An 11,717-nucleotide genomic window follows, 5' to 3' on the forward strand; every position below is an offset into this window, starting at 1 on the left:
AAGAACATGCATCAAAGTGCTAATTGCGCAATGATGTTGCCCGGCAGGTACCAAGACAAGAGGTGACTTTGGGTCAAGGCCTTGGTGACCAACCGCTGTTTTCTTAATACAGCATGGGACTGTTATGGAAATGTTCGCAAGTAGAAATCGAGTTTGCGAGAAACAGAGGTTGTGAAGCACGTTGCAAAATAAGTTGGATACACGTGTGAAATACAGTGCAACTTCCATGAGCGGAAAACAAACAAAAAACAAACAAAAAAATATAATAAATTAAAAGTGTCGACTGATTGTGGGAACATATTAAGCATTTGAATTTTCATGGCTAGTTGGGGCAAACCTAACCTGAGAACATTGTGAAGGCTATGCAGATCTTAATCACAGCATTACGACGCTACCATGTTAGGTTTTCCCCAAATATGAATAACAGAAGGTATTTTTAATAGTAATACAAGAAAACTGTCTTACAAAATTTGATTTTTTTTTTTTTTTTTTTTTTTAAAGCATGAAAATGAAGAACAATAAATCATCAGTCACAGAAATAAACTGCTAATTAACTTTTAAAAGTCGAAATTCCAAATTAGAAACAAAAATGGTAATGGAAAATCTACCGCATTTAAAATAATTATGATTATAATTAATTAGCTGCCAATTGATCGGTATCTTCGGTCAATTATCGTTTGTCATTTAATCAATAATCGGCCACTTTGATAACCAGTGCATCCTAGTTTGAATGATTATAAATTTAAAACTATTTTTTTTATTTATAAAAACATTGACAAAAATATACTAAGAATTGTTAAGAAAAAATATTTTTAAATGAAATATTCGAATTCAAGTTAAATTGGTGGATTAACAATGTCACATGTCCTGTTATTTTTTATAAACATATTCTTTAAAAAAATGCTTGATGTCACACTTCATTTTTCACCTTCCCTCCCCCTTGTCACAATTTCCTGCCCCCCCCCCCTCCAAACGTGACGTTATTGGTAGGTCTTTGTTTTATGAAAAAGGGGTATTAAAAGCGTTTCAACTTTGAAATAAAGATAATAATATTATGTCTCAGTAAACCAAACAGTATCAAGTCGTTCAATGTCTTAAAATAGGGCTGTCCAATTGCAAAGAGCCCACGGGTTAGAATTCCGCTCACTGATCACCTGGCGGGCCGCAGTTTGAAAAAGTTGAACAATAACTTCTTACCTCTTATACAGTAACAATTAATAATTAAATTTTTAATTATAAAACAATGAAACAGAAGAATTATAAAACAATTTGCTTACATTTTAATGGGAAAACTGAGGCCGATTCGCTTTCTTTACAAGGGCAGGAGTGTCGTCATCGATGGCCATCAACAAAAGCCGTAGAGCCAGTGAGAGCGGTCTTTAATTTTTGACCAATTGCAAGTAGGTTTTACTTATTTGAAATGTGTCTTTCTTCCCTCCCTGTCTCCCCCCCCCCCCTGGCAACGCGAGGCAATGCTATTTCTAGGAATTCGTTTGAACACCAGCGTGCAGGGTAGGACTTCTTGACCCTGACCTGTTGATGTCCTGTACCTTTTTCTCCCAATACGAAAGGGGATCCCAATATGAAAGGAATGAAAGAAATCTCAAGAGGAAATTTCGGGGACCCAGGCTTGATCAAAAATGGCAATCTCGTATGCTTCTGGATACCATAAAATTTCGAAAAAAGAAATATTCCGAAGAAAAAACTGGCGGGCCGCACGATACGTGTTGGCGGGCCGCCAGTTGGACAGCCCTGTCTTAAAATATGCCTTTTTCCCTTTATTTTTTAATCTACTTCTTCATGAGATGCTTTGCTCGACTTTAAAATTAAAGATGCTACCCCAAGGAACGACGTTCAGTCTAATTAGAAATTTGGGTCCCGTTACTTAGGGGGCCAGAGCCTGAGTAGTACAATGAACTAACGTTACAACGAATACCAATACAACGAAATATCCGTTTCAGCCAAATAAATTTCCATTCCCGATTTGATTTCCATTACAGGCGGAGGGGCCCGCCTTATGTCTCGGTCACATTAAGTCTTCTCTCCCTTCTATTTTTTTCACATATACATACGCTCTTTAGCAGGGGGCGCCTCATGTTTAATTTTCGGGTAGGGGGGGGGGGGTGTTCAATTTGCTGAATGAAGCTCCGAATTTTACCGAATGATAAGAGATGAACATTCTCACAAAAATACCTGCATCTAATAAGAAGAGACATTTAGCATCATTATAAATTTTTTTAACAAATTATTAAAGCTTCGCAATGCTGTCTCCGAATTTGCAGAATTGTCAGACAAAATATACCGAAGACGGTCAGTTTTGGGATGTTACAGCGAATCCCAGCGTCTTCCCATAGGAACGCCTATGAATTTAACAAAATTTACTTAGAAAGAAACTGTATTCCATAGAACATCAGAAATCCGAACGTCAAAAATCCGAAACGTCAAAAAATCCGAACGCACTCCCATGAAGGTTTATAAATTGTCCTTCATGTTGTTTAAGAGACATAGAAAGTTAATTTTTGTTAAATTTTGAAAAATGTATTACAAATTGGAGCGTTATATACGGTACTGTATAATCACTTTATCCTCATATAAATTATAGCCGATGATCGAGTAACCCGCGTATTTTAACAATGAAACTCGCGCCATGGCATGATAATTTGATAATATGTTTTGGTAATGTTTAACATGCAGGGAAAGACTTTATTTTGACAAGGCTGAACTCGATCCAGTAACTTAACTGTTTTACTGGTTTGACTGTGTCCTTTCAAGGGAATGAAGAAATGAAAAAATGGAGTTTAGGGTTAATCCACTGAAGTTAAGGTTACAATTTCAACGATCAAAATATCACCTAACAAGCAATGGCTCCGTTCAAACGTAGAAGCAATTTTTACCCGTCATACATTGACGGGCGATTTTCTAGTTATTAAATAGTATATTATTTTCCGAAACGGATTTTTCTTGGTCATTTTAGATAATACGTACTGTCTTATGAGCCCAAATAATTCGAATTTTTGACGTTTTATTGTACGTTAAGAAAATAAAGTCAGAAAGGAGAAAACTTACTTTCGTTCTGTCCAACAAGCGTGCTGTTACTGATGCTAGCCAGGATGTTTCTTAACCTAATTTCTGAACTTTCCCGAAAAAAACAATAGAAATTGTGCCTTATCTCAGCTGCTTATTATATATTGTATTACGCGACTTTCAGGAATCAAGTTTCCTTCAGAGAGAACTCTAACGAAATGAACAACCGCAGTTCAACTCAACTCACTGACGCGTTCCAGCAGAGGGCAAGGCCTAAACGAAGGCTGCGTTTTGTCAATCAAAACGTGAAATCAACTTAAATGACGCGCAATTAGTTTATTACATGAACGAAAAGCATTTCGATTGACTTTTTTTTTCTTTATCTCTCTCTCTCTCTTTCTCAAATCAATGGTTTGCTTAATCAGTGTCCAAGGCACTCACGAAAGTCGACTTAAGTATAAAAGAATTTTATGTCTGTTTGAGGAAAGACGTTTTAAAGATTTTACAAACACGTGTCGTGTATGGTTTGTTTACAAACGGTTGAAATTCATTTTCAAGGGTTCTCCATCCTGACCTTAGTCATTTAAGTGTGAGAATAATGGAAACGACGGCGAGAGAGGAAAAGTTTAAAAGTTATCAGGAAGTAGTTTGTCCAGCTTTTCATTTATATTTTCAATTTTTCTGTTGGCAAACAAATTTTCTCTCACTTGAACTTATGCAATAGGAAAATGCTTGCTACTTAGAATATAAGAGAATCAAAATTATTTAAGAGAGTCAGACATGTGTTTTCTTTTTAACTGTGCATTGTTTCTCTTAGCAAGTCCGTGAACTGTCGTTTATTCAATGTCAATACACAAAAACACCTGCAATGAATAAAGTTTGCTATCAGTGTTTGTGGTTGTCACTATAATGGAATTTTTCTGTGATATATTATCTTTATTATGTTGTCTCTCATTTCTTTTCTGTCACTTACCTATTTTTACATTTCTTTTAGTATAATATCTGATATCAACTATCATAGTTAGCAGTTATTGTGAAAGCGACTCCCTCTCGCCAAAAAATAAACACATAAATAATGCTTGAAAACGTTATTTCTATCTGACACATAGGTTGCAAGTTGAGAGATGAATACCAGGTCAAATTTTTGTACTGAAAACTACTATTCCTTGATTTTGACACTATATGAAGAAAAAAAAGAAAATTAGATAAGGAAATTCGATAAGATTTATTAACAAAAACACACATATACATAGCAAATCTATACATATCTATCTTCTATCTATCTATCTTCTATCTTCTATCTATACATATAATAAAATAAGATGTTTGTGTGTGTGTGTGTGTGTGTGTGTGCGCGCATCCCAGGAAAACGGTAAGGCCTAGAAAGATGAAATTTGGTATACAGGTGCAGTTTTTGCTGAAAAAGTGCACCTCGGGCTTCGATTTTTGATATTTTTATTAGAAAAAAAGTTATTTAATGTTTTATGCGTTTTTTTGCACTTTTTAGTACTTTTTACCTCACAGACCCCGAACCAATCGCACCACACAAATATTTTTTGTACTATAATGTAGGAAATTTAGTTTTAAATATGATGATTGAAAAAATTTTGAAGATAAAGCAATTTTTGTATTTTTTATTGATTTTTGAAAAAACCTTTATTTTACATTTTTTTCTGGGTTTAGTTTTTTTCGAAACCTATCCTGCGACAAGTATTGAACCCTCAATTCTAAAATTTTAGTTGGTAATAGTAAAAACATTCCGCCCTCTTCAGAAGAAAAAAGTTTTGAAAAAATACGCAATAGTTTTTTTTTACAATTTTTTTAACGGCAGAACACAACGCGCGCTGTTCGCTTGCCGGCTGAGTTCCGATTTTACCTCATCACGTGATCCAACTGAAATCGTTTGCCTTCTCTTCACCTTTCTTTTCTTTTCTTTTTTTTTTTTTTTTTTTTGCAAGCGCTACTTTTTGAACACTACGGGGAACAAAGAGCTTTTATTTTTGAGGGCTATTTTGATTAAATAAATAAAGTCCGCGATTTTTTGCATGATCTTCGTTTCTGTTACAAATTGGCGGTTAGGTTAGGTAGATACAGAGATAGATAGAGGTTGAGTGGACAAAAACTGTTTTTGTTTTCGAATTAATACTTATATAAATAAAAAAAGATTGTACTGTCAGGAGGTTGATATGCGCAGATCGTATAGATTGATAGATAGACAAATATAGAGTTCGATATAGCAGATGGACAGCAAGAAAGAGGCATGTCCGTCATTTAAGGAATTTCAACGGGGTGTCAGTGCCCCCCTCCCCACACACACCATGACTTTGAAAAAAAACAATGCTTTCACATAAAAGTGGAAGTGCTTTTTGTTATTTTTCGACAAAATTTGCATGAAGAGTACGTCGTACCCCCTCCTTTAAAAATATTCCAAACGACGGAACTGGAGATAGATCTAGAAAATATTTTATTCAAACTACTAATGATATACATAGATATAGATTGATTGATACCGCCACGAAATTTGTTTAAGCAGCCACCGAAGGCGCAACATCGGTGTAAAAAGGCGAATGATAATATTGAGAAAAAAGAGAAAAACGTTGATTAATACCGTCGCTAAATTGTCTAAGCAGCCTCCGAAGGCGGCAACTCTGGCGCAAAAAGGCGAATGGCGTAAAAAGGCGGACCAGCTGGTCGCCGCAGGCGGCTAGTACATATAATAAAATAAGATGTTTGTGTGTGTGTGTGTGTGTGTGTGTGTGTGTTTGTGGCGCGCATCCCGGGAAAACGGTAAGGCCTAGAAAGATGAAATTTGGTATACAGGTGTAGTTTTTGCTGAAGTTGTGCACCTCTGCTTCGATTTTTGATATTTTAATTAGAAAAAAAAGTTATTTAATGTTTTATGTGATTTTTAGCACTTTTTAGTACTTTTAACCTCACAGACCCCGAACCATTCGCGCCAGACAAATATTTTTTGCACTATAGTGTCCGAAATTTAATTTTAAATATGATGAACAAAAAAAATACGAAGATAGGCGCTATCGCTTCACCAAAGATCTTGTCCGCTGACCGCTGCGAATATGACGTCACGCAACCACGTGATCTAACTGGAAGTGTGTAACTTGCCTTTTTCTTTTCTTCCTTTCGAAGGATTCATTCGCTTTTTTTTTTCTTTCCAGGTATTTCATTTGTTTCTCCCCCCCCCCCCGGATGTTTCGCTAAACATTCGATTTCGGTTAATCAGACGGACCACATCGGATCGCTTTGGTCCCAGTCACTTTTTTTTTTTTTTTTTGAATTTTAATAAAAACAATGATTTTTATATCTTGGCAAACTCCGGGTACCACAAAGACATCAATTTTTTGTGCATTTTAATAAATAAGTAAGCGCGCTTTTTTTGCATGATTTTCTTTTTGTTAGGGAATAAGATTGGAGGTTAAATCAAAATAAATAGAGATAGATGAGAAAATTTAGAGATGGATCGAATAGGTAGATAGATATACATTGAGTGTACAAAAAATGTTTTTTTTTTTTTTTTTTAAATTTTGTTCTCGAATTAATACTTTTTTTCTTTGAAAAAAGATTGTTAATTACTATCAGAGGTAAATTTCCATGGATCTAGAGAAAGATAAATCTACAGGTCGATGTACAGTGAGAGATAGACAGACCCCGTTATTTAAAGAACAACACGGGGGTTGGGGGGGGGGCACGCTGCGATTTGAAAACATTGTTAATTACTTTCAGAGGTAGATACGCATAGATCGTATAGATAGATAGATAGATAGACAAATGCAGAGGTCGATATAGTAGATGGAGAGCAAGAAAGAGACATGCCCGTTATTTAAGGAACTTTAACAGGGTGTCAATGCCCCCCCCCCACACACACCATGACTTTGAAAAAACAATGCTTTCAAGTAAAAGTGGAAGTGTTTTTTGTTATTTTTCGACAAAATTTGCATGAAGTGCAAGCAGTTTATGTCTCCCCTCCCCCTCCTTTAAAAATATTCCAAACGACGGAACTGGAGATAGATCTAGAAAACATTTTATTTAAATTAATAATGATATAGATATAGATCGATTGATAACGCCACGAAACTTATTTAAGCAGCCGCCGAAGGCGGCAACATTGGCGTAAAAAGGCAGATGATAATATTGATATATAAAGAAAAACATTGATTAATACCGTTGCTAAATTGTCTAAGCAGCCACCGAAGGCGGCAACCCTAGCGTAAAAAGGCGGACCAGCTGGTCGCCGAAGGCGGCTAGTAATAAAATAAGATGTTTGTGTGTGTGTGTCAGGGGCGCCGACTTGCAAAAATTATTGGGGGGGCCGGGCATCACCGGGGGTTTAGGGGGTTATGTAATCCTTTGGAGGTTCCCCCACCCCAAATAATAGATCAGATTTTTGTACCTTGAAAATGCCATATTTTCTGGTGTGTATAATTTTAACAAACAAACAGTATGTGACATGGCGTTTTCGAAGTAAAACAATCTAAAAATTGGTTTACAAATTTTCTTGTTCAACTAAATCATGTCACATGTCTTAGTAAGAGATTTTTGTTCTATTTTATGGGGAGCCGATGCTAGGCATTGATATAAGGTGGGACATTTGACTTGAATGGAAGGGCACTCCCAGAGACGCCGACTTAAAAAAAATGGAGGGAGGGGGAAACTGGGGAAGGGGGTCTTGCCGCCGGAATTTTTCTAAATTTGAGATGAAAAATAGTGAGTTTAAAAAAACTTTAAAAGTCATATAATCAACACTAGAACCCCGAAAACTCGACGAGCCTGACGCATATTTTTGGCTTTGAAAAAAGAAATAAATATATACAAATACTCACAGTATTTTCGTTAAAAGGTAATTTAATTTACACATGTCTTTTAAGACCAGTTGTTTTTTCATAAGTGATATCGGCTGACATATTCGAGTGTAAACACAGTCTCTCAATGTCTAGGTCCTTTTTGAAAAACTCCGTTGATTTTTCAAAATTTGTTTCACCTCTGTTTAAAAAAAGCAAGCACTGTTGTTCAACTGCAATGACCTGTGCGAGTCCAGTTGATGTAAACCGCACAATAATCCAAGATTGCATCATTTCACAAACCTCAATGTAAAGTGCATTGTAGTACTCCTTTGGGATGAGTTTAGAAAGCATAATATAATTAATAATTTTCTTGATTTATTGGAGGGGGGGCTCTGCCCCCTCAAAAATATTTTTGAGTGGGCTCGGGCCCCCTCAGGCCCCATGGAGTCGGCGCCACTGGTGTGTGTGTGTGTGTGATTGTGTGGCGCGCTTCCCGGGAAAACGGTAAGGCCTAGAAAGATGAAATTTGGTATACAGGTGTAGTTTTTGCTGAAGTTGTGCACCTCCGGCTTCGATTTTTGATATTTTAATTAGAAAAAAGTTATTTAATGTTTTATGTGATTTTTAGCACTTTTTAGTACTTTTAACCTCACAGACCCCGAACCAATCGCACCAGACAAATATTTTTGGTACTATAGTGTCGGAAATTTAATTTTAAATGTGATGAACAAAAAAATTTTGAAGATAGAGCAATTTTTGTATTTTTTATGAATTTTGAAAAACCTTTAATTTGCATGCTTTTCTGGGTTTTATTTTTTTCTAATATCATCCTGCGAGAAGTATCAAAGCCTCATTTCTGAAATTTAAGTTGGTAATAGTAAAAACATTTCGCCCTCTTCAGAAGAAAAAAGTTCTTAAAAATACGCAATAGTTTTTTTTTTACAATTTTTTTAATGCTGAACACATCATGTCCTTTCACGCATCAGTCGAAAAAAGCGTTCTTCAATCTTTTATGCCTGTGACGTCACTACTTGGGTTTCGATTCGATATTTACGATGGAATCTTAATCGCAAGCAATGTTAATCTTTTTTTTTACTACATAGCTTACTTCTACATTTTCTGACGTGATGACCACGTGTTTTTTCGGCAGCGCTTGCTTTCTTTCTTTCCCCCCCCCCTTTTTTTTGTTTTATTTAGGGATTGCATTTATTTCTTTTTCCATCCCCCCCCCCCCAAGCTGAACCTTTCGCTGTATCTATATTACGTTACATTTCATAGTAGTGCGCATTAATTTAATAAAAACAGCGAGATTTTTTTATCTTTGTCAAACGCTACTTTTTGCACACTACGGGGAATTTGAGCTTTTTTTTTTTTTTTTTTTTGCTCTACTTAAATAAAAAAAAGCGGTTTTTTGAGTGTTCTTTGTTTTTATTAGGAAATGGGTGAGGAGGTCAAAATAAATAGAGATGGATAAGAAAATGTAGAGATAGATTGTAAAGGTAGATAGCCGCCGAAGGCGGCAATCTTGGCGTAAAAATGTGAATGGCACAAAAAAAAAGATAGAGATGCATTGATTAATACTGCTGCCAAATTTATTTAAACAACCGCCGAAGGCGGCAAACTTGAAGTAAAAAGGTATATGACAAGTTAGCCAAACAGTCGCCGTAGGTGGCTGCTTGCACATTGGATGTCAATGCCCCCCTCCCTCCACCCACATACACCATGACTTTGAAAAAACAATGCTTTCACATAAAAGTGGAAGTGCTTTTTGTTATTATTCGACAAAATTTGCATGAAGAGTACGTCGTTTGTGTCTCCCCTCCCCCTCCTTTAAAAATATTCCAAACGACGAAACTGGAGACAGATCTAGAAAATATTTTATTCAAATTATTAATGATATAGATAGATATAGATTGATTGACACCGCCACGAAATTTATTTAAGCAGCCGCCGAAGGCGGCAACATTGGCGTAAAAAAACGAATGATAATACTGATTTATAGAGAAAAACATTGATTAATGTCGTCGCTAAATTGTTTAAGCAGCCGCCGAAGGCGGCACCCCTGGCGTAAAAAGGCGAATGGCGTAAAAAGGCGGACCAGCTGGTCGCCGCAGGCGGCTAGTAATAAATAAAATAAAGTTAATCTTACAACGTAAACTACAAAAGACAATAAACTTATTAAGAAATTCTAGATTATAGTTCAACATGAGTTAATAGTAAGAAGTCAAGAGAGAAAAGAAAAAAAAAGGAGAGAAAAAAAACATGGTTGCGTGTAGTTATATACACGTATTGGAATAAACTTCAATAAAAATTCAATGAAAATTTAAGATTGGGCAATTCCATGTCAGATCAATCGCTTTTTGACCTCAACATCTCCGATTCACATAACCATGTGTACCCACGGACGGCAATTTTTAGTGTCCTTGGGTCACACTTGAGTCTTCTTACAAGATGAAGTACCTCAAAATGGTGGCTTGTCATCAGCGTCCGAAATTTACTTTCAACAATGATGATGAATTTGAAGTAGGGCTTGAAGATATAGTGTGAAGTAACCCCCGGCTTTTGTAGGATCTACAGACCGTCAATCCCAGCTGTTTTCATTTGAAGTCGACTTTTCTGGGTTTTTGTTGGGTTTATCTGAACTGAGTTCTTTGTAATGGGTTAATTTTATTAAAAGTTTCAATTTTCATGTAAGTTAAGGTCATTATATAGGTACATAGAGAGCCATTCATATATCTAGTTAATTTTTTGTTTGAAAATTATTACTCTCTCTTAAGAGTAATAATTTCTTTCAAATAGTTCACTGTCGTTAAAAATTAAGGATAATTAAAAAAAAAGGGAAAAAACCTTAGGTAATCAGTTAATTTTCAAAATTTGATTTTTGCTGGATTTTTTGTTTAATGTTATTTTCAATGGATATGGATATTTGAAGTATTTCAATATAAAATAGCTTATGAAAATGTATTGAGTGTCACTGAGTTCCTCTGACCTATTTATTAATTACTAGCCGCCTGCGGCAACCAGCTGGTCCGCCTTTTTACGCCGTTCGCCTTTTTGCGCCAGAGTTGCCGCCTTCGGCGGCTGCTTAGACAATTTAGCGACGGTATTAATCAACGTTTTTCTCTTTTTTCTCAATATTATCATTCGCCTTTTTACACCGATGTTGCCGCCTTCGTTGGCTGCTTAAACAAATTTCGTGGCGGTATCAATCAATCTATATCTATGTATATCATTAGTAGTTTGAATAAAATATTTTCTAGATCTATCTCCAGTTCCGTCGTTTGGAATATTTTTAAAGGAGGGGGTACGACGTACTCTTCATGCAAATTTTGTCGAAAAATAACAAAAAGCACTTCCACTTTTATGTGAAAGCATTGTTTTTTTTCAAAGTCATGGTGGGTGTGGGGAGGGGGGCACTGACACCCCGTTGAAATTCCTTAAATGACGGACATGCCTCTTTCTTGCTGTCCATCTGCTATATCGAACTCTATATTTGTCTATCTATCAATCTATACGATCTGCGCATATCAACCTCCTGACAGTACAATCATTTTTTATTTATATAAGTATTAATTCGAAAACAAAAACATTTTTTGTCCACTCAACCTCTATCTATCTCCGTATCTACCTAACCTAACCGCCAATTCGTAACAGAAACGAAGATCATGCAAAAAATCGCGGACTTTATTTATTTAATCAAAATAGCCCTCAAAAATAAAAGCTCTTTGTTCCCCGTAGTGTTCAAAAAGTAGCGCTTGCAAAAAAAAAAAAAAAAAAAAAAAGAAAGGTGAAGAGAAGGCAAACGATTTCAGTTGGATCACGTGATGAGGTAAAATCGGAACTCAGCCGGCAAGCGAACAGCGCGCGTTGTGTTCTGCCATTAAAAAAATTGTA

The 11,717-nt window shown here is 35.9% G+C and overlaps 1 protein-coding gene across 1 annotated transcript in view; it reads right to left on the reverse strand.

Annotated features, from left to right (window-relative positions):
- Positions 1 to 3,314, reverse strand: part of LOC129217274 (microsomal glutathione S-transferase 3-like) — a 48,459-nt gene extending 45,145 nt beyond the window's left edge. Inside the window, exon 1 of the mRNA XM_054851544.1 lies at positions 3,067 to 3,314. The gene's annotated coding sequence lies outside the window, so the exon portion shown is untranslated. The remainder of the gene's footprint in view (positions 1 to 3,066) is intronic.
- Between the last annotated feature and the right edge of the window lie 8,403 nt (positions 3,315 to 11,717).

The sequence above is a fragment of the Uloborus diversus genome, chromosome 2, assembly GCF_026930045.1.
Source record: "Uloborus diversus isolate 005 chromosome 2, Udiv.v.3.1, whole genome shotgun sequence".
NCBI lineage: Eukaryota > Metazoa > Arthropoda > Arachnida > Araneae > Uloboridae > Uloborus > Uloborus diversus.